Source organism: Mus musculus, chromosome 13, assembly GCF_000001635.26.
Source record: "Mus musculus strain C57BL/6J chromosome 13, GRCm38.p6 C57BL/6J".
Classification (NCBI taxonomy): Eukaryota; Metazoa; Chordata; class Mammalia; order Rodentia; family Muridae; genus Mus; species Mus musculus.
The window spans coordinates 65,510,002-65,534,493 of NC_000079.6; the positions used below are offsets into that span (position 1 = coordinate 65,510,002).

Here is a 24,492-nt window from a genome sequence, read left to right on the forward strand (position 1 = left end):
TTGCTGTCCTGGAATCTGTTTCATAGATGATGCAGGCCTCCAGCTTGAGGAAATACACCTTCCTGTGCCTCTGGATTAAAGTCACGAGCAAATACCCCCATCTTGTCCAATATTTTTGTAGTTAGTAATTGTTCATACAGCTTCTCAGATGTGGGCTTGGTACTGTTGATCTGTATCCCCTTGCGTCTCCCTCTCAATTGGCATTTCCCTTGCAAGGCTATCTCCTAGGCAAAAGGTTCAACAGCAACAGAGGTGAACATTATAATTCAATTTCCTTCTAATAAGGCATGGTTATTAGACTACAACTTCTGTGTCAGGTAATAAGTAGTGATGTTATTATCATGCTTTGTGTTGTACACGTTTCTGGGATATTTTAGGATGCAGTGACTTTTGACGATGTGCATGTGAACTTCACTAAGGAAGAATGGAATTTGCTGGATCCTTCCCAGATGAATCTCTACAAAGATGTTATGTTGGACACCTACTGGAACCTTACTTCTATAGGTAAGACTGTGAATTTTCTTTTGCTTTTCAAATTAAGGGAACAAATGTGTTTTGGTTATTGATGATCTTCTGTTATTTAAATTGAGAACAAGTAAGATTGAGGTGAATAAATCAGGTTCACAGCTGTGAAAATTTACAGTAACTTCAATTATTCCTAATTTCTAATAATATATCATTCATTTTCTGTTGCTGTATTTTAGGCTACAAATGTGAAGACCATCATATTGAAGAACCATGTCAAAGTTCTCGAAGACATACAAGGTAATTTTCATGTGCAAGCTGATACAAATATGTCTGTGAGGAAATTGTAGTAAGTTCTGGAAGTTCTAAAGAAAAGCAAGAGTGTCAAATATCAATCCATTACCTGTAGCTATGATTATGATATTCTCGAAAGTGTGTGTACCTCAGAGTCTATTATCTGATTTGTGGTTCCAAGGCATTCGTCTAAGAATGGAAACAAGGAAACAATGCCTTCAGAGATCCCTTTATTTGATTTGTAGCTCCATTAAACCTATGCTATGGAACTACACTCTGTATAGTCTCATAATATTTAAATGTTGCACATTGAATAGTGATGTGTGGGTATATATATATATTACCTTCTAGGAAGCAAGTATTTCAAGGTAAAGTTGGTGATACTTATATTCTTGCAGACTCATTCCTAACTTTATAGAGGTCAGTTTATGAGAGTCAAGAATCTTGAGTGGAGAAACCTTAATCCATATATAGCATGTCTACAAAGAACAAAATGTCAACTGTTGTGAATACAATGTGGAAAACTTTCATTTGTTCTTCTTTTAATGGGTATATCAAGTGACAAATGGACAAAACCATGAGAGTCTATGAACATTGAAAATAGCAACACACCTCTTTCCAGAACAATGAGAAGATATGTAGTTTTCTGACTTTATTAGACTTTCTGAACGTGATAGGAGTTTTTGATTAATTGTTTTTCTTACTTTACTGAAAACATCTTCAAAGTCACACCGAGGAAAAAATGTGGAAATTCATCTGTTTGTCCTGCTTCACAGTGCTAATGTGCTGTGATTCACACTACAGGGAAATTATGAATGCTATCGCTTGTACAAAGCTCTGCATTGTTTCATTGTTCTTAAGGTATGGGAAATACGTCATATAGAAATGTCATATAGAAAAAGGTTGTTACATATATATATGAGCCATTTTATAAATGCTCTTACCATCACAGCTGTTTTCAAAGAGGCAAAACAACCTATAGAGAGGGAGAACACCATGAACATGCAAAGTGATAAAAACTTAAGATCTGATAATTCTTTATTATTAGACCAACCTGTAAAATTAATCAATATAGATGAAATGATCGATAAAGGTAATGAGTGTGTTAAAGCTTTCACATGTACCGATTATCATTCCAGGCATGTAAGAAGTCATAGTTGGAAGAAACTCTATGAATGTAATCAATGTGGTAAAGCCTTTTCCTCTCACAGTAGTCTCAGATATCATAAAAGAACCCATACTGGAGAGAAACCTCATGAATGTAATCATTGTGGTAAAGCCTTTGCAAGACCTGCTCATCTCCAAAGACATAAAAGAACCCATACTGGAGAGAAACCTTATGAATGTAATCAATGTGGTAAAGCCTTTGCAAGACCCGAATATCTCCAATGTCATAAAAGAACCCATACTGGAGAGAAACCTTATGAATGTAATCAATGTGGGAAAGCCTTTGCAAGACCCAGTCATCTCCAATGTCATGAAAGAACCCATACTGGAGAGAAACCTCATGAATGTAATCACTGTGGTAAAGCCTTTTCCTGTCACAATAGTCTCAGATATCATAAAAGAACCCATACTGGAGAGAAACCTTATGAATGTAATCAATGTGGTAAAGCCTTTGCAACACCCACTCATCTCCAATGTCATAAAAGAACCCATACTGGAGAGAAACCTTATGAATGTAATCAATGTGGTAAAGCCTTTGCAAGACCCGCTCCTCTCCGATGTCATAAAAGAACCCATACTGGAGAGAAACCTTATGAATGTAATCAATGTGGGAAAACCTTTGCAGCACCCAGTCATCTCCAATGTCATAAAAGAACCCATACTGGAGAGAAACCTTATGAATGTAATCAATGTGGTAAAGCCTTTTTCTGTCACAATAGTCTCAGATATCATAAAAGAACCCATACTGGAGAAAAACCTTATGAATGTAATCAATGTGGTAAAGCCTTTGCAACGCCCAGTCATCTCCAATGTCATAAAAGAACCCATACTGGAGAGAAACCTTATGAATGTAATCAATGTGGTAAAGCCTTTTCCTGTCACAATAGTCTCAGATATCATAAAAGAACCCATACTGGAGAAAAACCTTATGAATGTAATCAATGTGGTAAAGCCTTTGCAACGCCCAGTCATCTCCAATGTCATAAAAGAACCCATACTGGAGAGAAACCTTATGAATGTAATCAATGTAGTAAAGCCTTTGCAAGACCCGCTCATCTCCAACATCATAAAAGAACCCATACTGGAGAGAAACCTTATGAATGTAATCAATGTGGGAAAGGCTTTGCAAGGCTCAGTCATCTCCAATGTCATAAAAGAACCCATACCTGAGAGAAACCTTATGAATGTAATCATTGTGGTAAAGCCTTTGCAAGACCTGCTCATCTCCAACATCATAAAAGAACCCATACTGGAGAGAAACCTTATGAATAATCATTGTGGGAAAGCCTTTTCCTGTCACAATAGTCTTAGATATCATAAAAGAACCCATACTGGACAGAAACCTTATGAATGTAATCAATGTGGTAAAGCCTTTTCCTGTCACAGTGGTCTCAGATATCATAAAAGTACCCATACTGGAGAAAAACCTTATGAATGTAATCAGTGTGGTAAAGCCTTTGCTACATCCACTCATCTCCAATGTCATAAAAGAACCCATACTGGAGAGTAATCTTAGGATAATTATCAATGTGGAAAGACTATTCACAAGGGAGAAGTCAACAAAGACATAAAAAAACACATAGTGGAGAGAAATCTTAATGTAACCAATGTGGTAAAAGCCTTTTCACAAAGTAATTATCTCAAAAAGACAAAAGAACCAACCCATTTTGGAGAGTAACCTTATGAATGTAAGCAATGTGATAATGAAGTCTTTGCAGTTTTCACTAGTCTCCAAAAAATAAAAGATACCATACTGGAAAGAAACCTCATGAATATAATCAATGTGGGACACACTTCAGAACTTTGTAATCTCCATTATTTTAAAAGTACACATACAGGAGAGAAACCTTATGAATGTAATCAGCGTTGTAAAGCATTTCAAGTCACAGTCATCTGCAATGACATAAGAGATCACATACAAGAGAGAAACCTCATGAAGGTTGTCAATGCAGTAAAGCCTTTGCATGTCTTAATTCTTCACATGTATACAAAGTGAAGCACACTGGGGAGAACCCTCATTATTGTAATCACTGTGGTAAAAACCTTGGCAATTTACTGTCATCTGCAACTACATAAAGAACACATTCCAAAAAGTAACTCTTTCCATTTTTCCAGAGTACTAATCCCTTGTGTGACACAGTCATCATCCCATACATAAAAGAACACATATGGCAGAAAACCTGCATGAATATAATGAATAAGGTAAACCCTTTTGAGGCCACAGTCATCTCCAAACATACAAAAAACTGTGCAGGAGAGAAACCTTAAGAAGGTAATTGATGTGAGAAAACCTTTGCATATCACAGTCATCTCCAAGTACATTAATGAGCACATAGTTGAGAGAAGCCCTGTGATTGTAATGAATGTGTTAAAGCCTTTGCATGTCATTGTACACTCCAAACACTTAAAGGAACACAGGTTTTACAGACACCTTATAAATGCAGTGAATGTGAAAAAGACTATGAATATCACGATAGTTTCCAAAGACGTAAAAGAACACATAATTGATGGAAATCTTGTGTGTAGGCTCTCCCAGCCTGAAGCAGGCTGATCCAGACTTTGACCTTGCTGCCAGTGAGAATTAGACCACCTGGGGTGGACCCTTGCTCCCTAGATCACTATATTGTTCAGCCACTGCCACTGTTCTTCAAGACTTTGCAACCTGCTGAAAGGCCCCTGAGATATTCCAAAGACTAAACCCAGACCTGCAAGTCATCACCTGCAGCTGGTTCCAAGCACCAAGAATGGTTTGATGGGAATGGGCCTCTTCCCCTTTATAAGCACATTTGCTATTAAACATTTGAGCTTTGATCAGGAACCTTGACTTAGCTCCATTATTTCTCTTGACCGTCTAGTTCTCTCTCTTTCAGCTCCAGTCTGCCTCCCAGGTGTACCCCGTTTCTTGTGAGCCTCAGGTCGGCTCCCAACACTTGTGAATGTAGTCAAGTTGGAAAATCCTTTAAATGCCACAGTAGTCTCTGAATACATACAGGAACACATACTAGAGAGAAACCTTATCAATATAACCAATGTGGTAAAGCCTTGCATGTCCTAATCATATTTAAATGTATGAAAGTATTTATAGAAAATATAAACTGTGTTAATTTGAATATGCTTGGCCTTAAGCAGTGGCACTATTAGTAGGTGTGTCTTGTAGGAATAGATCTTACTTTTTTGAAGGAAGTGAATTACTGGGGTTGTGGTGTTTGGAGCTTTGGGAGGTACAAAACAGCCCCACCTACTGTTTGGCTGGAAGATAGTCTCTTCCTGCCTGCCTTCTCATGAAGATGGAGAATTCTCAGCTCCTTCTTTAGCATCATGGCTGCCTTCATGCTGCCATGCTTCCTGCTATAATGGTAATAAATTAAATATTTGAAACTGTAAGCCAGGCCCAATTAAATATTTACCTTTAAACATTTCCTTGGTCACAATTTGTCTTCTGAGCATTGGAAATTCTTTCTAAGACTGAAGTTAGTACCCCAGAATTAAGTATTACTATGATAGGCCTGGCCATGTTTTTGTTTGGAGCAATGTGGAATTTTAGACTTTGGATTTGTACATGTATTAAGTTGAATTTAATTGGACATGCAAGGAGAAATGTGGAACACATAGGTACTGGAGAGTGATTTGAACTCTGTATATGTTTTTATAATGTTTTGCTTAAGAATGTTTTTGCTTTTTGACCTTGTCTTAAGAGTGATGCATTGACAAAGAAGTAAAAGGAAAGCCAGCATAGCCTTTGTCCTGTGTTTACTCTCATGATGACTGTTTTGATCAAGCATAATCTTAGAATGGAAAAATGTAGAATATAAGGTTCAATAAGAAAAGGCTCGCTGGGTGTGGTGGTGCACACCTTTACTCCCAGCACTCGGGAGGCACAGGCAAGCAGATTTCTTAGTTCAAGGCCAGCCTGGTCTACAAAGTGAGTTCCCGGACAGCCAGGGCTATACAGATAAACCCTGTCTCAAAAAAAAAAGAAGGAAAGAAAGAAAGAAAGAAAGAAAGAAAGAAAGAAAGAAAGAAAGAAAGAAAGAAAGAAAGAAAGAAAGAAAGAAAGGAAAGAAAGAAGGAAGGAAGGAAGGAAGGAAGGAAGGAAGGAAGGAAGGAAGGAAAGAAGGAAAGAAGGAAAGAAGGAAAGAAAGAAAGACTCACCAGGATGTTGAATGAACCTAAATCTTGTGATCAAAGATATTACATGGCATTAAGGGAAAGGTGATGTTAAGGCAAGATTCCATCCAGCTAAACTTATGGATTTGCAGTTTTGGTAAGGAGAACTGTATCACATTAGGAATGATTGTTACCTGGTTATTCTTTTCATGTGGACATAAGGAGATATAAATATTTTTCAAATTAACAAGGGATGGACTGTGATTCCTGTTCTGAGTTTTCAATTTAACATCTAGATGGAAATTCCTAGGTTCAGGCATGGTGGTACATGCTGTTAATCCCAGGAGATGAGAGTCAAATACATATCTGGTTCAAGGCATCCTTCTGCAGAATTTTAGGTGAAGAAAAGCTTAGGTCCAGGCATGGTTTTCCATGCTTTTTATCCCAGCATTCAATAAACAGGGATACGCAGATCTCTGAATTCAAGGTAAATCTACTGAGCAAGTTCCAGGACAGCCAAGCTTAGGCAGTGAAGATGTTGAAAATTTGAAAGCTGGTGATCATGTAATAGAAAGGCCATGGTCCAGCCCCAGCAAGTAGCTTTGTCCCTGTGGCTCTGGCTTTAGAGGCAAGTGTAGAAGGGACTACTGAGACGATTGATGTTGGATAGCTGTAGATAAAAAATTAGGGGTGGTGAAGAAGAAACCAGCATCACTGAGGTAGAACCTTCTGGTAAGTGTTTTCAGGAAGGACAAAGATGCTGTGTTCCAGAGATACCCAAAGTTGTACCTTGTGATGCTTCTGGACTTGGTCATGTGTGAGAAATACCCAGGTGGTGTTAGTTTCAAGGCATGAAGGGGTCATGTAGAGCAGCTAAGACATGGCGTAATGAAGAGAGTATTTGAGAGGAAAGCAGTGCACCCCTGTTACAGCAGGAAAACCCAGCATATTGAAGGTGTCAGTCCCATGGGATGAGCAGAAAGAACAGCAACAGCAGTAGAGTGAAGTCAACCAGAACCTAAGGTGCTATAGGGAAAAGAGCTGGAGAAGTGACCCACTTTCTTTTGAGGAGTGCAAAAGATCATGTGTAGATCCCAGCCAGTGGAACATGAAGATGTAATATTGTAGTTACCTTGGAGACCCCAAGATTTTGAGATGCTAGAGCTATGGGATACCTGCTCAGGAAAACTGCTTTCCTGAAATAAGTCCAGCGAAAGAGAAAGAATTGTGCTGGAGTGAAATAAGCTCAAAGGTGTTGAAGAACTGAACATCACTTGAAATCAGACACGGATATGCAGAATTTGGAGATTGGCCTTCTTTTGGTCCAGTATTTCCTCACATTGCTATTTAGGAATAAAAAAGTAGTCGGGGAGTGGTGATACACACCTTTAATCCCAGCACTTGGGAGGGAAAGACAGGCGGATTTGTGAGTTCGAGGCCACCTTGGTTTACAGAGTTAGTTCCATGATAGCCAAGGTTACAGAGAAACCCTGTCTCGAAAACAAAACAAACAAAAACAAAACAAAACATAAAGAATGGCAAAGTATATCTTGTGAATTTGGAGGTATACAATGATATAATGTGCTATTTGTTTTTGAAAATGTAGGGGATTACAGTTAGGTGATTGGATGAATCTCAGATGATGAACTTTGGACTTTATTAGTGAGACTGCTATAGATGATGAGTCCTTTTGAAGTTGAATATCATATATTTTGTATTATACTATGTTAAAGTGTGGTCCCCATATACCCACGGTTTTGAACAATCAAATGCAGGCCAGCAAGTGGAATGTAGTATCTTGAATACGGTTGACCCAGGGAGTAGCATTGTCAGAAGGTGTGGCCTTGTTGTAGGAAGTGCATCACTGTTAGGTTTGGCTTTGAAGTTCCATCCAGCGCTGAAGAGACCCTCCTGTGTGATCCCTAGAAGACAGTCTCTTCCTGGCTGCCTGTGGATCAAGGTGCAGAACTCTCAGCTCCTTCTTCAGCATTGTTTACCTGCATGCCTACCATGCTTCCTGCTATGATGAAAATGGACTAAACCTCTAAAAGTGTAAGCCAGCCCCAATTAAGTGTTTGCTTTTACAAGAGTTGCCTTGGTCATGAAAGGTATTCCTAGCAATGGAAATTCTAAGACACAAACCCTGTGAGTGTAGTTAATATAGTGAAGCCATTGCACATTTCTGTAGTCTTCTTCATCATATAAGAATTTGTACTGGCAAGAAACTGTGGATGCATTAGTATGGTGAAACTTTTGCACACCTCTATAGTTTTCATCATTATGGAACTATTAATACTGGAGAGAAATTCTATGAATATCAGCAATGTGATAAAGCCTTTATGGTATGGGGTGACTGAGGTCCAACACAACTCAAACACAGGACAATGCAAATGATAATAATTTATTATAATCAAGTCACTACTCATCAATCAGGGCCATAAATATACTCAGAAGCTTAGCTGAAATACCCCAGCCCAACCTTGAGTCAGAAAGTTATATAGCTTCCAAACCTTCAGGTTACATAAAACTATATAAGCTTCAGGTTTGAAACCACAACATCCTGTGCCAAGTTACAACTACATCCCTCCCCCCACCCCAATCATGATTTTTCTCTGTTGTTACTTTATGTCAAATGATACAAGATGTAGATTTTATGGTCTACCGTATCATAGCCATTTGTTCTTTTGTGGTTAGGAACGGGCACTATTGTGGGAAGCCGCCCCCACATTCGCCGTTACAAGATGGCGCTGACAGCTGTGTTCTAAGTGTAAACAAATAATCTGCGCATGTGCCAAGGGTATTTCTCCACCCCATGTACTCTGCCTTCCCCGTGACAACAACTCGGCCATGGGCTGCAGCCAATCAGGGAGTGATACGTCCTAGGCGAAGGATAACTCTCCTTAAGAGGGACGGGGTTTCGCTTTCGTTTTTGGGGTTTGAGGCTTGCACGCTTGCTCCTGAAGATGTAAGCAATAAAGTTTTGCCGCAGAAGATTCCGGTTTGCTGCATTCTTCCTGGCCGGTCGCGCGAACGCGTGTAAGAGTTGGTGCTGAGATCCGGGACGAGAAGACCTGGGACGAGAAATCCCGAGATGAGAAAACCCGGGACGGTTACCATCACCGGCACAAGGAAGATCCCTCATTCCGGAACCAGAACTGCGGGTCATGGTAATGAAGTGTTCCCGTAAAACAGACTGTTGAGAAGGATTCAACTGCGTGAATTCAGAACTCTTCAGCTGGGGAACGGTGGTAATGAAGTGTTCCCGTAAAACAGACTGTTGAGAAGGATTCAACTGCATGAATTCAGAACTCTTCAGCTGGGGAACAGGGTACCCGTAAGTATAGCTTTACAAGTTAAGTCTGGTCTTGAACTTTCTAACGAAATTCAAGACAGTCTATCAGAAGTAAAGTGGGAAATAGCTTTACAAGGTAAGTCTGGCCTTGAACTTTCTAATGAAATTCAAGACAGTCTATCAGAAGTAAAGTGGGAAATAGCTTTACAAGGTGTGTTTGGCCTTGAACTTTCTCTAGTGTTAGGAGCCTTTTTGTTCCTTTTCACATGTTATCAAGCAGTTAAGGCAGGGCTGAAAATTCTGGATGAAATTCAGGGCAATCTATCAGAAGTAAAGCGGGGAGAGAGAGTAGGAGCAAAGAGGAAATATGGTACACAAAATAAGTATACAGGCCTTTCCACGGGTCTTGAACCCGAGGAAAAGTTTAGGTCAGGTAAGAATACCTGGGGAGAGATTAGAAGGAAGGAAAAGAAAAAAGAAAAGAAAAAAGATCAATCAGCGGAGGCTTCTAGGAGAAGGAGCCTATACTCATCACTAGATGAGCTCAAGGAGCCAGTTCTTAGTAGTTCTGAATCAGATGAAAAGGCTATTAGGGCCTGGAAGGCGCTCTCCCGAGCAGGTGAGGCCACTGGACAACTAACAAAGATCGTCCAGAGACCTCAGGAGTCATTCTCAGATTTTGTGGCCAGAATGACAGAGGCAGCAGAGTGTATTTTTGGAGATTCAGAGCAAGCCGCACCTCTGGTAGAACAGCTCATTTATGAGCAAGCCACACAGGAGTGCCGAGCGGCCATAGCCCCAAGAAAGAACAAAGGTTTACAAGACTGGCTCAGGGTTTGTCGGGAGCTTGGGGGACCTCTCACCAATGCAGGCTTAGCGGCCGCCATCCTCCAATCCCAAAAATGCTCCATGGGCAGAAATTAATCAACGCATAGATCTTGTCCAGGAACAACTAGATGTATTATGGCAAATAGCTCAGCTGGGATATGAACAAAAGTTTCCGGGATTATGCGTTACTTCCATTCAGTATGAGAAATTTACTAGGGCAGCTAATTTGTCAAAAAGTCTTTCTCAGTATATGTTACAGAATTGGACGGCTGAATTTGAACAGATCCTTCGGGAATTGAGACTTCAGGTCAACTCCACGCGCTTGGACCTGTCCCTGACCAAAGGATTACCCAATTGGATCTCCTCAGCATTTTCCTTCTTTAAAGAATGGGTGGGATTGATATTATTTGGAGATACACTTTGCTGTGGATTAGTGTTGCTTCTCTGGTTGGTCTGTAAGCTTAAGGCCCAAACTAGGAGAGACAAGGTGGTTATTGCCCAGGCACTTGCAGCTCTAGAACATGGTGCTTCCCCTGATATATAGTTATCTATGCTTAAGCAATAGGTCGCTGGCCACTCAGCTCTTGCACACCACGAGGCTAGTCTCATTGCACGGGATAGAGTGAGTGTGCTTCAGCAGCCCGAGAGAGTTGCACGGCTAAGCACTGCAGTAGAAGGGCTCTGCGGCATATATGAGCCTATTCTAGGGAGACATGTCATCTTTCAAGAAGGTTGAGTGTTCAAGTGGCCTTCCTCCAGGAAAAACAACACGGGACCAGACCAGGACCCCTCTAGGTGATGAGCCTGGAAGGAGGTTATGTGTACGGCTCCTTTACCTGCACACTGGGGATTTGACCTCTATCTCCACTCTCATTAATATGGGTGGCCTATTGCTTTTATTAATAGAAAAGGGGGAACTGTGGGAAGCCGCCCCCACATTCGCCGTTACAAGATGGCGCTGACAGCTGTGTTCTAAGTGGTAAACAAATAATCTGCGCATGTGCCAAGGGTATTTCTCCACCCCATGTACTCTGCCTTCCCCGTGACAACAACTCGGCCATGGGCTGCAGCCAATCAGGGAGTGATACGTCCTAGGCGAAGGATAACTCTCCTTAAGAGGGACGGAGTTTCGCTTTCGTTTTTGGGGTTTGAGGCTTGCACGCTTGCTCCTGAAGATGTAAGCAATAAAGTTTTGCCGCAGAAGATTCTGGTTTTTTGTGTTCTTCCTGGCCGGTCGTGAGAAAGCGTGTAAGACACTATGTTTTGAGGAATAAAACACAAGTAACAGAAATTATACTTAGGAACGGTCATCATTTAGGTGGGAACAAAACATGAATAGTGAAACCTGGCCAGATATTGTTAAGTACACAGGTCACTAGGACTTGGGACTTGAACTTAGTTTCAACCTCAGGTTAAATGGAGAGTGATAAGAAAAAGGCAGTCCTTAGGACTAGTTTCTTTTGCTTGTTCCTGACATTTAGACATCATAGTTCTCTTCAAATACATAACAGAATACATATTGGAGAAAAATCTTTTTTTTTAAAGATTTGTTTATTTATTATGTGTAAGTACACTGTAGCTGTCTTCAGAAACACCAGAAGAGGGCATCAGATCTCATTACGGGTGGTTGTGAGCCACCATGTGGTTGCTGGGATTTGAACTTTGGACCTTCGGAAGAGCAGTCCGGTGCTCTTACCCGCTGAGCCATCTCACCAGCCCCGGGAAAAATCTTAAATGTAATCAATGTGATTAAAAACTGTTCACAACACAGTTATCTATGAACATAAAAGAATACATAGTGGAGAGAAAACCTAGGGATAAGCAATGTGTTAAAGCCTTTGCACATAGAAGTAAGCTGAGAAACCATGAGAAAAAGTCATAATGCAGAGAAAACACATAAACGCAGTCAATATGTTAAGGTTTTGCATTTTTTGGTATCTTTAAACAAGAGTAAACTCTTTAGTATCTAATCAGTATATTAAAGCTATTACATATCACAGTAGTCTTAGATGACCTTTAATAATACCAAAAGTAATCTGTGACTACAAAGACCTTGGTAAGATTTTAGCCTACACACTTTTATTGAGTTCCTCAAGATTATTATTTGAAGAAAATATGACAAGCATCAACAATCAATTCATACATTATGATATCTCTTTATTTTGTTTGCACTTGTAAACTCATTTGCACATTCGATGTCTACTGCTTTTTCTTTTTCTTTTTTAGTTAATCCTGTACCCCACAAGTTTGCTGAAAGTGTTTGTCAGCTCTAGGAATTGCCTTTGGGAAGTTTTGGTTCACTTATGCATACTATCACTTCATTTGTAAATAAAGATAATTTTACTTCCTCCTTTATAATTTATATTACCTTCCTCTCCTTCAGTTTTATTACTCTAGCTAAACTTTTAGATAATATTTTGAATAGATATGGAGAGAATGGACCACCTTAACTTTTTGGGGGATTAGTGGAATTAATTTGAATGTCTCTCCATTTAATTTAATGTTTTCTCTAAGCTTGCTGTAAGGTAACATTATTATGTTTAGGTATGTCCCTTGTATCCTTAATAACTCCAGAATTTTATCATAAAGTGATGTTGGAGATTGTCAGAGAATTATTTACCATCTAGTGAGATGGTCACTTTTTTTTTCACTTTAAGTACATTATGTTGAAACATTCCTGCATCTATTTAATGAAGCATACCTCATTGATCATGGTGGATGTTCTTTTGATAATTTTTCTATTTTCTTTCTTTTTTATTTGTTTTGCTTTATAAAGTGTTTTTGTGTCAGTCACTTTAAGGAAAGTTGGTCTGCAATTCTCTTTTGTTGCTGAGTCTTTATTGACTGGATATTTGAGTTAACATGGGTTCACAAAATAAATCGGCCAAAGTTTCTTCTCTTTCAATATTGTTGAATACTTTGAGGAGTATCCTCCTTCTCCTTGAAAGTCTGCTAGGATTCTACCCCAAAACTCATGGCCCTGAGGTCTTTTTGGTGGCAGATTTGTAATGACTTCTCTTTTTCTAGGTTTTTAGGTCTGTTTAAGTTGCTTATCTTAGTTTGATTTAATTTGATAAGTGGAACCTATTGAGTAAATTATCCATCTCTTAGAATTTCCAATGCAGTGCAGTACATGCTTTTTAAAACTATGTCTTTGTCCTTCTCTGGAATTCTTCATTGTCTTTTATTTTGTCCCCATTTTCATTTTAGATTTCGTTAATTTGGATATTCTCTATTTTTTAATGTTTTGGTCTATCTTGTCTAATAAAAGGCTCAAAGGCCATCTCCATGTTTCATTAATTCTTTGTAGTCTTCTCTTTTTATTTTATTGATTTCATCCCCAATTTGATAATTTCCTGATGTCTACTCCCTTTTTTCATTGCTCCCTCACTTCTTTCTGTTCTAGACTTTAACGAGTGCTGTTAAATTGCCAGTATGAGAGCTCTCCATTTTTTTTCATGCAGGCATTTTGTTCTATGAACGTTTATCTTAGCACCACTTTCATTTTCTTTGTGTTCCATAAGATTGTGCATGTTGCTCAATTGTCGTCCTTTTCATTGAATTCTACAGAGTCTCTAATTTTTCCTTTATTTCTGTCTTAACATTTCTTTCATTCAGTAGTGAGGTGTGCAGCCTCCCTCAGTTTGTAAGCTTTGTGTTCTCTTTGGTTTTTTGATATCTAGTTGTAATCCATGGTGGCCTGATAAGATACAGTTGTTATTTCAGTTTTCTTGTATGCCTAGAGAATTGCAATGTGTCTGAATATGTGGTCAGTTTATAAATAAGTTTCATGAGGTGCTGAGCAGAAGGTATATTTTCTTATATTTTAGTTGAACATTTTCTAAATATCAGCTGAATTCATATTCATGTCGTCAGTCAGCTGGAGTATTTCTCTGTTTAGTTTTGGTCTGAAGAATTGGTGGAAGTTGGGTATTAAAATTTCCTAGTATAAATGTATGACAGTCATTATGTGATTTTAACTGTTTCTTTTACAAAGGTTGGTGATCATATGTTTAAGGCATAGATGTTAAAAATTTAAATGTCATCTATGGTGATTTTTTCCCATTTGAGGAATATATAGTATCTTTCTCCAATTCTTTTGGTTACTTTTTGGTTAAAATCTATTTTGCTGTATTTGTAAATGGCTGTACCTGCTTGCTTCTTTGGTCCATTTTCTTGGAATGTCTTTTTTCCACCCTTTACCTTGAAGTAATGCCTATCCTTGATGTTGAGCTATATTATTTGTATACAATAGAAGGATAGATTATGTGTTAGCATCCATTCTGTTCGCCTGTGTATTTTATTGGTGAACTGAGGTCATTGTTATCAATACCAATGAGGAGTGATGGCTAACTCCTTGTATGTTGTCATTGTTCTTGCTGCTGGTGGTCATGTTGAGGTGTGTGTGTGTGTGCTTTCCCTTTTTTGCAGCTAATACAACATTATTTACTATTTATTATTACTTATTTACTATCTCTGTTTTCATGTGTATCATTAACCTCCTTGCGTTGGATTCTTCCTTCTTTTCTGTTTTTCTTTTTTAAAAAATGTTTTTTAGATATTTTCTTCCTTTACATTTCAAATGCTATCCCCTTTCCAAGTTTCCTCTGAGAAAGTCCCCTATACCCTCCCAAGCCCTGCTCCCCAAACCACCCACTCCTGCTTCCTGGCCTTGTCATTCCCCTGTACTGGGGCATATAATCTCCACAAGACAAAGGGCCTCTCCTCCCAATGATGGCTGACTAGGCCATCTTCTACTACATATGCAGCTAGAGACACGAGCTCTGGGGTTACTGGTTAGTGGATATTGTTGTTCCTCCTATAGGGTTGCAGACCCCTTTAGCTCCTTGGGTAGTTTCTCTAGCTTCTTCATTGGGGGCGTGTGTTCCATTCAATAGATGACTGTGGGCATTCACTTCTGTACTTGCCAGGCACTGGCATAGCCTCACAAGAGACAGCTATAGCCAGGTTCTGTCAGCAAAATCTTGCTGGCATATGCAGTAGTGTCTGGGTTTGGTGGTTGTTTATGGGATGGATCCCTTGGTGGGGCAGTCTTTGTATGGTCCATCCTTCAGTCTCAGCTCCAAACTTTGTCTCTGTAACTCCTTCCATAGGTATTTTCTCCCCCTCCCCCCGCTTTCTTTTTGGATAGGGTTCCTCTGTATAGCCCTGGCTGTCCTGGAACTCACAATATAGACCAGGCTGGCCTCGAAACTCAGAAATCCACCTGCCTCTGCCTCCCAAGTGCTAGGATTAAAGGTGTGCGCCACCACTGCCCTGCTTGTTCCCCCTTCTAAGAAGGAACAAAGTATCTACACTTTGGTCTACCTTCTTCTTGAGTTTCATGTGTTTTGCAATTTGTATCTTGGGTGTTTAAATTTCCGGGCTAATATCCACTTATCAGTGAGTGCATATCATGTGTGTTCTTTTGTGATTGGGTTACCTCACTCAGGATGATATCATCCAGATACCCAATTGCCTAAGAATTTCATAAATTCAATCTTTTAATAGCTGAGTAGTACTCCATTGTGTAAAAGTACCACATTTTCTGTATCCATTCCTGTATTGAGGGGCATCTGGGTTCTTTCCCCTTCTGACTATTATAAGTAAGGCTGCTTATGAACATAGTGGAGCATGTGTCCTTATTACAAGTTGGAACATCTTCTGGGTATATGCCCAGGAGAGGTATTGCTGGATCTTCTGGTAGTACTATGTCCAGTTTTCTTTGGAACCACCAGACTGACTTCCAGAGTGGTTATACAAGCTTGCAATCCCACCAGTAAAGGAGGAGTGCTCCTCTTTCTCCACATCCTCGTCAGCATATGCTGTCATGGTTTTAGCTCCCTTGTCAAAGTTCAAGTGACCATAGGTGCCTGGGTTCCTTTCTGGGTCTTCAATTCTATTCCATTGGTCTACCTGTCTGTCGCTGTACCAGTACCATGCAGGTTTTATCACAATTGCTCTGTAGTACAGCTTGAGGTCAGGCATGGTGATTCCACCAGAGGTTCTTTTATCATTGAAAATAGCTTTTGCTATCCTAGGTTTTTTTGTTATTCCAGATGAATTTGCAAATTGCCTTTTCTAATTCGATGAAGCATTTAGTTGGAATTTTGATGGGGATTGCATGAATCTCAGATTAATTTTGGCATGGTAGCCATTTTTACTATATTGATCCTGCCAGTCCATGAGCATGGGAGATCTTTCCATCTTCTGAGATCTTCTTTAATTTCTGTCTTCAAAGACTTAAAGTTCTTATCATACAGATCTTTCACTTTCTTAGTTAGAATCACACCATGGTATTTCATATTATTTGTGACTAGTGTGAAGTGTGTTGTTTCCCTAATTTCTTTCTCATCCTCTTTATCATTTGTGTAGAGAAAGGTCTTGGCTTCACTCAATATACTGTGACCAGGGTACATGAGTAAATCAACACTTTTCTCACATGTTTCTTTTGACTATGGTCAAAAATACCTTCATGAAGTTCTCCAGGATGGCGCCCTATATGTAGACATCATTTTCTAAAAATATAATGGCCACCAGATGAATGAAGAAATGAGACATTAATGTTCATGTCTAAAATATCAATGATTAAACAGACTTACCTTCATGTATGGTATACAAGAAACTCTTTTGTGATTATAAACTTGCATTTATGATCGAACTACCAATAGCACCTTTGAAAAAAAAATGTCACAGAGAACGTGGCCATGCTTAATCGAGCAAGCAAAACACACATGTGAGGTTTTCTCCCTAACAGATTCCTGAAGCTTCCTTTTAAGTAGCTAGAAATCAGTCTGACATTAAAATAGCAGTGACTAAGGAGATTAAAAGCTCATCACATAACACAGTATTATTAAAATGCTGTCCCAGGGACTGATTTCTGTCAAATGCCATCTTCTGCTTTCTTTACGTATGCATCTTATTTGGTCTTATTTAACATTGTAGTTGGAATTACATACACCACTGTTGCACTTACCACAGTTGCCTGGCCGTCGCCTTTTTTTTTCTTTGCTATTTTCTCTTAATTACCATTATCTGACCTTCATGTTCTGTTGTAGTCATCAGAAAAATATTAATTTGATATAATGGAGACATCTTTCCTCTTTTTATTAATCATTTTATTTGTTTACAATTCAAATGATAACCCCTTTCCCTCTTCCCCCTCCACACACCACCCATTCTATCCCCCTCTCTGCCTCCACCCACTCCAGATTCACACTGCTCTAGCATCACCCTACACTGGGGCATCACGCCTCCACAGGACCAAGGGCCTCCCCTCCCACTGATGCCAGATGAAGCCATCCTCTGCTACATATAGAGCTGGAGCCATGCATCTCTCCATATATACTCTCTGATAGGTGGTTTAGTCCCTGGATGCTCTTTATGGTCCAGTGGGTTGATATTGTTCTTCCTATGGGGTTGCAATCCCCTTCAGTTCTGTCAGTCCTTTCCTCTTCTGATGGGGTCTTTCCTGTCTTTAGACAGAAATGATTCTAGGTTAAAAGTTTTGATATGGATGGGTGGCTCAATCCCTCAACTGGTGCCCGTGCCTGTCTACTGGATGTGGCCTCTATACGTTCTGTGTCTCCTCTGTTGGATATTTTGGCTAATGTCATTTCCCTTGGGTCCTGGGAACCTCTCAATTCCCTGGTTTCTTGGACTTTCTAGAGCCTACCCCCAGTTCCCCATCCTCTAGTGCTACATATTTATATTTTCTGATCCTCTGTACTTCTCTCTTGTCTCTTCCCATACCTGATCCTACCCTCCATTTCATTATGTCCCCTTCTACAGTCCCTTTTAGGTACCCATGAAGCAACTTCATTGGAAACTTTGCCCCAAGGAATGGCTTATAGCTTTCCATTATGTAAAAAATTTTGTTGCTGCTTCGATACAAGAAGTCAGGACATTGAATCTTTCAGTGTCTATTGTTCCTTATATGGATATTTTATCAGCTGATCCCTCTGAAGGAGTTTTTACTACAAGCCTTGTCTCTGATACAAGGAGCTTTAAAATTTTGGAGTGGTTGTTGTTCAAAGGCAGTATCTTCTGGCCTCCTCCAAGAGGCTGGCTTCAAGTCTCCAGCTCTGCCCTCTGCAGCACTCTAGGCTCAGGTGGATCCACTTCACTGATGCTGCTATTCTTGGAGATCATACCATGGTACTGGCATCTCTAACAAGTGTGGTCTTCTGCTTCTAATAGGCCCCACCAATAGCCTCTCATAGGCTCTCATTATGCCAATCCTCAACTCTTTTTCATGACCTCTCCATTCTTGAGCTGTCAATTAAAACTGAGGCTGAACCTTCACCAATAGCCCCCATGCCCTGATCCCGTCACCCATGACTACCACGTGCCACAGTGACACCCCACCGAGTGACTCCTGACCCAAAGACACCCCAACCCTGCACTGCTCCTCTGCGCCCCAGGCAGCGCCCAACCTTAGCAAGGCTTGGGATGAGGATGGGACACAGAGTGGTGAGTGACACCCCTCCTTTCCCGGGAAGACTGGGCCTAGCCATGTGACATGGGGGGGGCGCGGAATTCCAATGTCACCAGGGAATCACTGATGCATTTGGTGGGGGCTAGGGGTCAGAACCTGGAGTGCATAGTGGGCAGGGCAGAGGCTGGTTTGGAGTGTGGTGGACAGTGTCAGGGTCTTGTCAGGGTTATAGGACAGTGTCATCCTGGTCACAGGGCAATATAGAGGTCATGATGGGGTCAAAGGTTGGGGTTTACATATGATGTCAGGGTCAGGTCTAAAGTTGGGGTCCAAGTATAGGTAAGGGATCACATAGGTGGCTATTGGTCACTGCTGCCAGGGACCGGGATGAACATGCCATCCAGGAGACCTTGGGTGAACTCTGGCCATCCTCCAGCCCTGCCCCCTCGCCCCGCCCCCAAGACAGCTGTGTGACCTAAGCCCCAGGGGGAATAGAGAGGTGGGAGGGTGTTTAAGGGAGGGCCCTGGCACTGGCAGGACAGACCCGAGGGAGGACACAGCCATGGATGTGACCCTGCATGACCCCTATGCTCTCCAAATGGCTATGCCTTTTGCTGGGATCCTGCTGAGTGCTCAGGGTCGCTGCCCTCACCATTCTGCCCCGCCTCCCTGCCTGTCCCACAGACCCCCGCCATGCCACAAGTGTGAACGTGCACTAGTGCTCTGTCCCTGCACCTGGACCCCCATGATCCTAGTTGCGGCAGGCGCTGGCAGCGCTGGTGTGGCGCTGCTATTTCCAGTTCCCATCCCGGGAAGGTTGCCCACTAGTGATGAGCTCTTCCCATTACAGCGCCTGTCCTTGCTTCCCTTCCAATCCTATAAATGCAGCATCTCTGTCTCCCTCTGAGCGGCCCTGAGAGCAGACCCTCAGCTCTTGAAGACGCCTGGAAGGAGAAATGGAAGCAGGATCGCTCATCCAGTCATCACTCCCAAATCTATAAGAAACTTCCATAAGGAATTTTCTTTTCTTCTTTCTTTTAAAGATTTATTTATTTATTAAGTATACAGAGTATTGCCTGCTTTTACACCTGAAGGCCACAAGAGGGAGCCAGATTCCAAGACACGGAGTCATCTGTCCAGCCACCAAAAGAAGGTACAAAATATCACAGCACTGCTGGAATTCAAACTCATGACCTTTGGGAGAACCGTTTGTGCCCTTAACCGCTAAGCTACCTGTTTTCAGTTTTTACATTTGACCTTTTGGCATCATGGCCGCCTGAGGCGACAAGAATAGGATTGGGAATCTGCGCATGCTCACTCCGCAAAGGCGGATTTAAAGTCTTGTCTCAAGTATTTTTCTTTTTGGAAGAAATGAACATTTTACTTAAACTTTAGAAGAGATGAGAAAGAAAACCCACGTTTTCCTGGGGAGCCGTGAGCGAGCGCCGCAGCCCCCACCGAACTCCTCCCCGTTCCTCGCGCCAAACCGTGGTGGAGGGCAGGAAGCAGGAACCGAGTCACAGCTTTTTAAAAGATTATTATTATTGATAATTAATAATGTTCAACCTCTGTCTCGCTGAAACCTGGAAATAAAGTTTCTTCCTCGGTTTATAAATGACTTCCGGTGTCCACAGGGAGAAAACAAAGACCGAGGATCTCTCAGAGGCCATGAAATGAATTTCTAACCTGGAGCCAGACTCTTGATCTTGAACAGCGGAGGAGTCTAGCCTCGGCTCGGGATCGGAGTTACACCTGGAAGTGGGGCTATCTGGGAGGCACGTAATAAACAGACACAGACTGCTTTTTTGGGTGCAAGCTGACAGGCGGTTTTTCAAGCCTTAGAGGTTCTCTCTCACTCTCTGCACTCCTTGCTTGCTTGCTCACAGCTCAAGGCTGCGCGCTCTGCTTTCTTCTGTGTGCTTTTCACACACACGCCTCACATGCTCCTCACACGAGCCTCACAAACACGTCTCACACATGTTTCACATGCCTCACACACACACCTCCAACACCTCACACATGACTCTCACATATGTCTCACATGCCTCACACTAGCTTCACACACACATCACACACACCTCACACACATACCTCACAGGCCTCACACACACACCTCACACATATCTCACATACCACACACACACACACCACACACCTCACACACACACCTCTTATGCCTCACACACGCCTCACACACATACCTCACAGGCCTCACACACACCTCACACATGTCTCACATGCCTCACACTAGCCTCATACACACACGCACAAACACCATACACGCCTCACACAGACAACCTCTCATGCCTCACACATGCCTCACACATAGGCCTCACACTAGCCTCACACACACACCACACATGCCTCACACATGCCTCAACATATGCCTCATACGCACCACACACACACACACACACACACACACACACACACACTCCGCATGCATTCTTCCTTCACTCACTCGCTCTCCACCGGCTCTTCTCAGGCTCTCTCGCCTTCTTCTTGCCCCAGTCTTTTATTGACACTCCAAAAGCAGGTACAAAAAAAAAGCACTGTATATTCATTGGCAAATCAAATTCAAAATCTGTCAGGCATCATCCAGAAAGAATCAAGTCAACCCTTAACTCAGTGGTTCCACTGGCTTTCCACCTCAGCACACTGCACACAGTGACCCTCCTGCTTCCCTGTGCTCTGACATAGTTTTAAGAGTATAAGATTTTAAATATTCCAAACTTGCTCATCCAGGAACCACTCTCAACTGCTATGCAAAACTCATTTCATAAGTTATTTCCTTTCCTGGAATCCCGATGTTGGCTGTAGTTCATTTTCTAATCATTACTGTCAAACATTCTCTGCATCTCAAGCATGAATCCGGAATTGCTATTGTGCAGTTATTGCATTGTCTCCAAGATGAGAGTGCAAGCAAGCACCCGGGCCAGTAGAAATGCTCTGCACTGGGCCCCAGGCCTCAGTTTTTTAATCTTTTAAGAATTGTGACATCAGGGAACATCTAGTTTCACAGAACTCACATCAGTATAATAGAATGATTATGCACATCAGAGGCAACTGAAAAGCAGTCACACACGAATGAAATCTATACAGGCACTGTCCAAGGCTAAGGTTGGAAGATATGGGAACAACTGGTTTTTACACGGAGCTGCCACAGGCTCCTGAGATATTTCCATCCTGGCCTGCTGTAGGCAGTCTCTGTCGTGGCATGCTGTCCCCAGCAGGTCATTTTCTGGGGAGCCATTCCTCCCAACTGCCCTCCACCTACCACGCCCCTGTGCCCATAGCATCCTGTAGGTGACCTCTCTCCTCCATGTCTCAGACTTCTCAGCTCTCTCTGTCTGAGTCACGTCCTCATCTCTGCCCCTCCCCAGTGAGAATCCATCTTTGCTCAGGCAGTCTCTGGCTATTTTACACAGACTGTGAGACGTCTTGTGCCATGTAGAGGATAGAGGTCCCCACGAGTCATCTTCATCTTCTGAGTCATTGTCCACCACACTCACAGGGACACAGCCTGACAATCACCCCATGGCTGAGCTCAGGGAACACCAGCAGCAGAGCAAGCAGGCCCCTGTGCTGTCTTTTCCTGTTTTTCAGGCGATCCTGTGGACTGGCTCCTGTTTAAATGCACACAGTAGGCCCTTTATGTTCACAATGTTTTGTGAATTTATTTTCTGAGTCAGATTCCTCCTCTGAGGTCGGTTTCTCCTCTTGATTCACCACGGCCCTGTCCTGAGCCACTTTTCTCAGGCTTTTCTGTGGAGAAATAAACATGTTTCTCAACCCTGAGAGAGGTTGTGGCAGCACATGGGAGTCCCCTTAGTCCTGGGCACCTGTGGCTTCTTTGTCCCCTGCCTGTGCCTTCCTCACCAGGTTCCCCACAGCAGACACTGTGAGGGGCAGGTCCAGGCCTCATTTCATGTGAACTGGATTTTAATATCTCACCCTGCTCTCTCTCACAAGTCCACATCTAACATTCTGACAGAAGACAGTTAGGTGCCAGTGCCCAACTCAGTGCCTTTCTCTTTAAGAGTCTGCTCCATAATGTTTGTGAGGAACTCTGTCTGCAGACTCACTGTGTGCCATCCTGAGAGAGGCCCACTAAGTGCACACACCCCAGAGCTGATGGCTCCTGACCTAAGACAGGTGCTCCTGGTGGATTTCAACAGAACAGTTAGGCCCTGAAGCCACTTACCGTGCCCCTCTGCTGATGGAAGCTGGCCATAAAAACCAGAGCTGACAGCTCCTGGCCTCACCTAGGCACTGATATGGCATCCAATATCCACCTGTGCTGATGGTAGTGAAAGACAGCCATTTCTGGGGAGACCCTCGCTCAAGTCCCAGGATTAGCCGACGCTCCTATACCTCGAGAAAAACATTTCTTGATGCAATATCGCATGAGGTTTATTCGAATATTATCAGCATGCTGATACTGAGCTCGTAGCCCACACTGGGCAGAGGAGATCGACCCCCAGCAGTTGTAGTGCAGGTTTTTAAAGAATGAACCATAAAGTGAGGGAAGGACAGGATAAGCATCATAAAAATGGGGATGGTGAATTACAGCTCATCTCTCACTGAAAGTGATGGGAGGATTAGATCACAAAGACTGGGGAAGTTGTGTAAATGTTCTTGGTCCCTTACACAATGGGTCAGATGCCTAGGTAGTCACCCATCTCACCTTTCTTTAGGGCTGATGGCAAAAGAACAAAGAACTCCATCCTGGGCTTTGTTTCTAGGGGCCTAAGAAACACATTGCATTGGGGTCTTACAGCAGCAGGCAACATCGACTGTTTTTCACTCACCAAGGGTCTGAGAAGCACAGTCCACCACAGCTGTCTGTGTGAATGACAGGGCATTTCACTGGAACAGGGGGAACTGAGAGTCAGACTCCATTTTTTAAAAGGCTTTTTAAATCCAAGCCTTGCGTTGTCTGATTTCAAGCCCTGGGTGTTCTAAACTCATGAGAGAAACATAGCATCCCATCTGTGAAAGTTCTCCCAGGTCAGGCGGAGGCATAAATCACAGTGAGAATGAAGCCTGCCCATGGGAATCAAGACTGACATTCCAAAATACAGGACACCAGGGGTGACATATGTGTGTTTAAATCACACAAAGGCTCCTCAGGGCTCCCAGGCTGAGATGAGCGCAGGAAGGCAGGCAAGGCTTTGTCATGGAAAATGTTGGTAGGTTACCCTAATGTTGGTAGGAAGAGGAAGGAGCTTTTGTTAGGGAATTAAACAATCCTAATCCTACTTCTAGGTGAAAGAAAATTAAAATTCAAGGTCCGTGACTCATGCAGCTTGGTAGTTAGGAAGGTTTTTTTGGGCCTAGAGCAAAGAACAAAGGCTGTAAAGTCATCCCAGGAACTGGCTACCCATAAAGATAAAGAAGACATACAAGAATGTACAGATTGGCCAGGCGACTCCCTATCTCCTGCCCTTCCTACCTGAGTTAAAAGTTAACCAGATGTTCTGCTGACTGAGATAAGCACCTGGCCCTCAGAATTCCTGACACCACGACCTACACATACTCTTTTTCTGATGTGTAATCATTCTGCTGGTGTTTAAATGAACCAATCATGTGAAACCGTGCCAATTCCTCCCCCAGCGCCAGACCCTTTCCTATAAAAGCTTTCGAGCCTTGTGGTCAATAATCTCTGTCTCCCGTGTGAGATACATGTTGGCTCGGAGCTCCATCATTAAACTACCTCATGTTTTTGCATCAAGACGCTCTCTCGTGATTCTTTGGGTGCACTCTGATTCGGGAATTGAGTGGGCGGTTTCCCCACTGGGTTCTTTCAATCTTGACGAGAAAAAAACTAAAGAAAAATCCTAAACAAATGCTTCTAATACTAGTAAGTAGTACATACATAAGCCTGAAATTTCATTAAAAA

At 42.0% G+C, this 24,492-nt stretch overlaps 1 non-coding gene across 1 annotated transcript; it reads left to right on the forward strand.

Annotated features, from left to right (window-relative positions):
- Positions 1 to 1,860: 1,860 nt before the first annotated feature.
- Gm10139 lies at positions 1,861 to 3,198 on the forward strand (the record flags this gene model as incomplete). The annotated part of the gene is made up of 1 exon (XR_003950549.1): positions 1,861 to 3,198. It is a non-coding gene; the product is annotated as a predicted gene 10139 (transcript).
- Between the last annotated feature and the right edge of the window lie 21,294 nt (positions 3,199 to 24,492).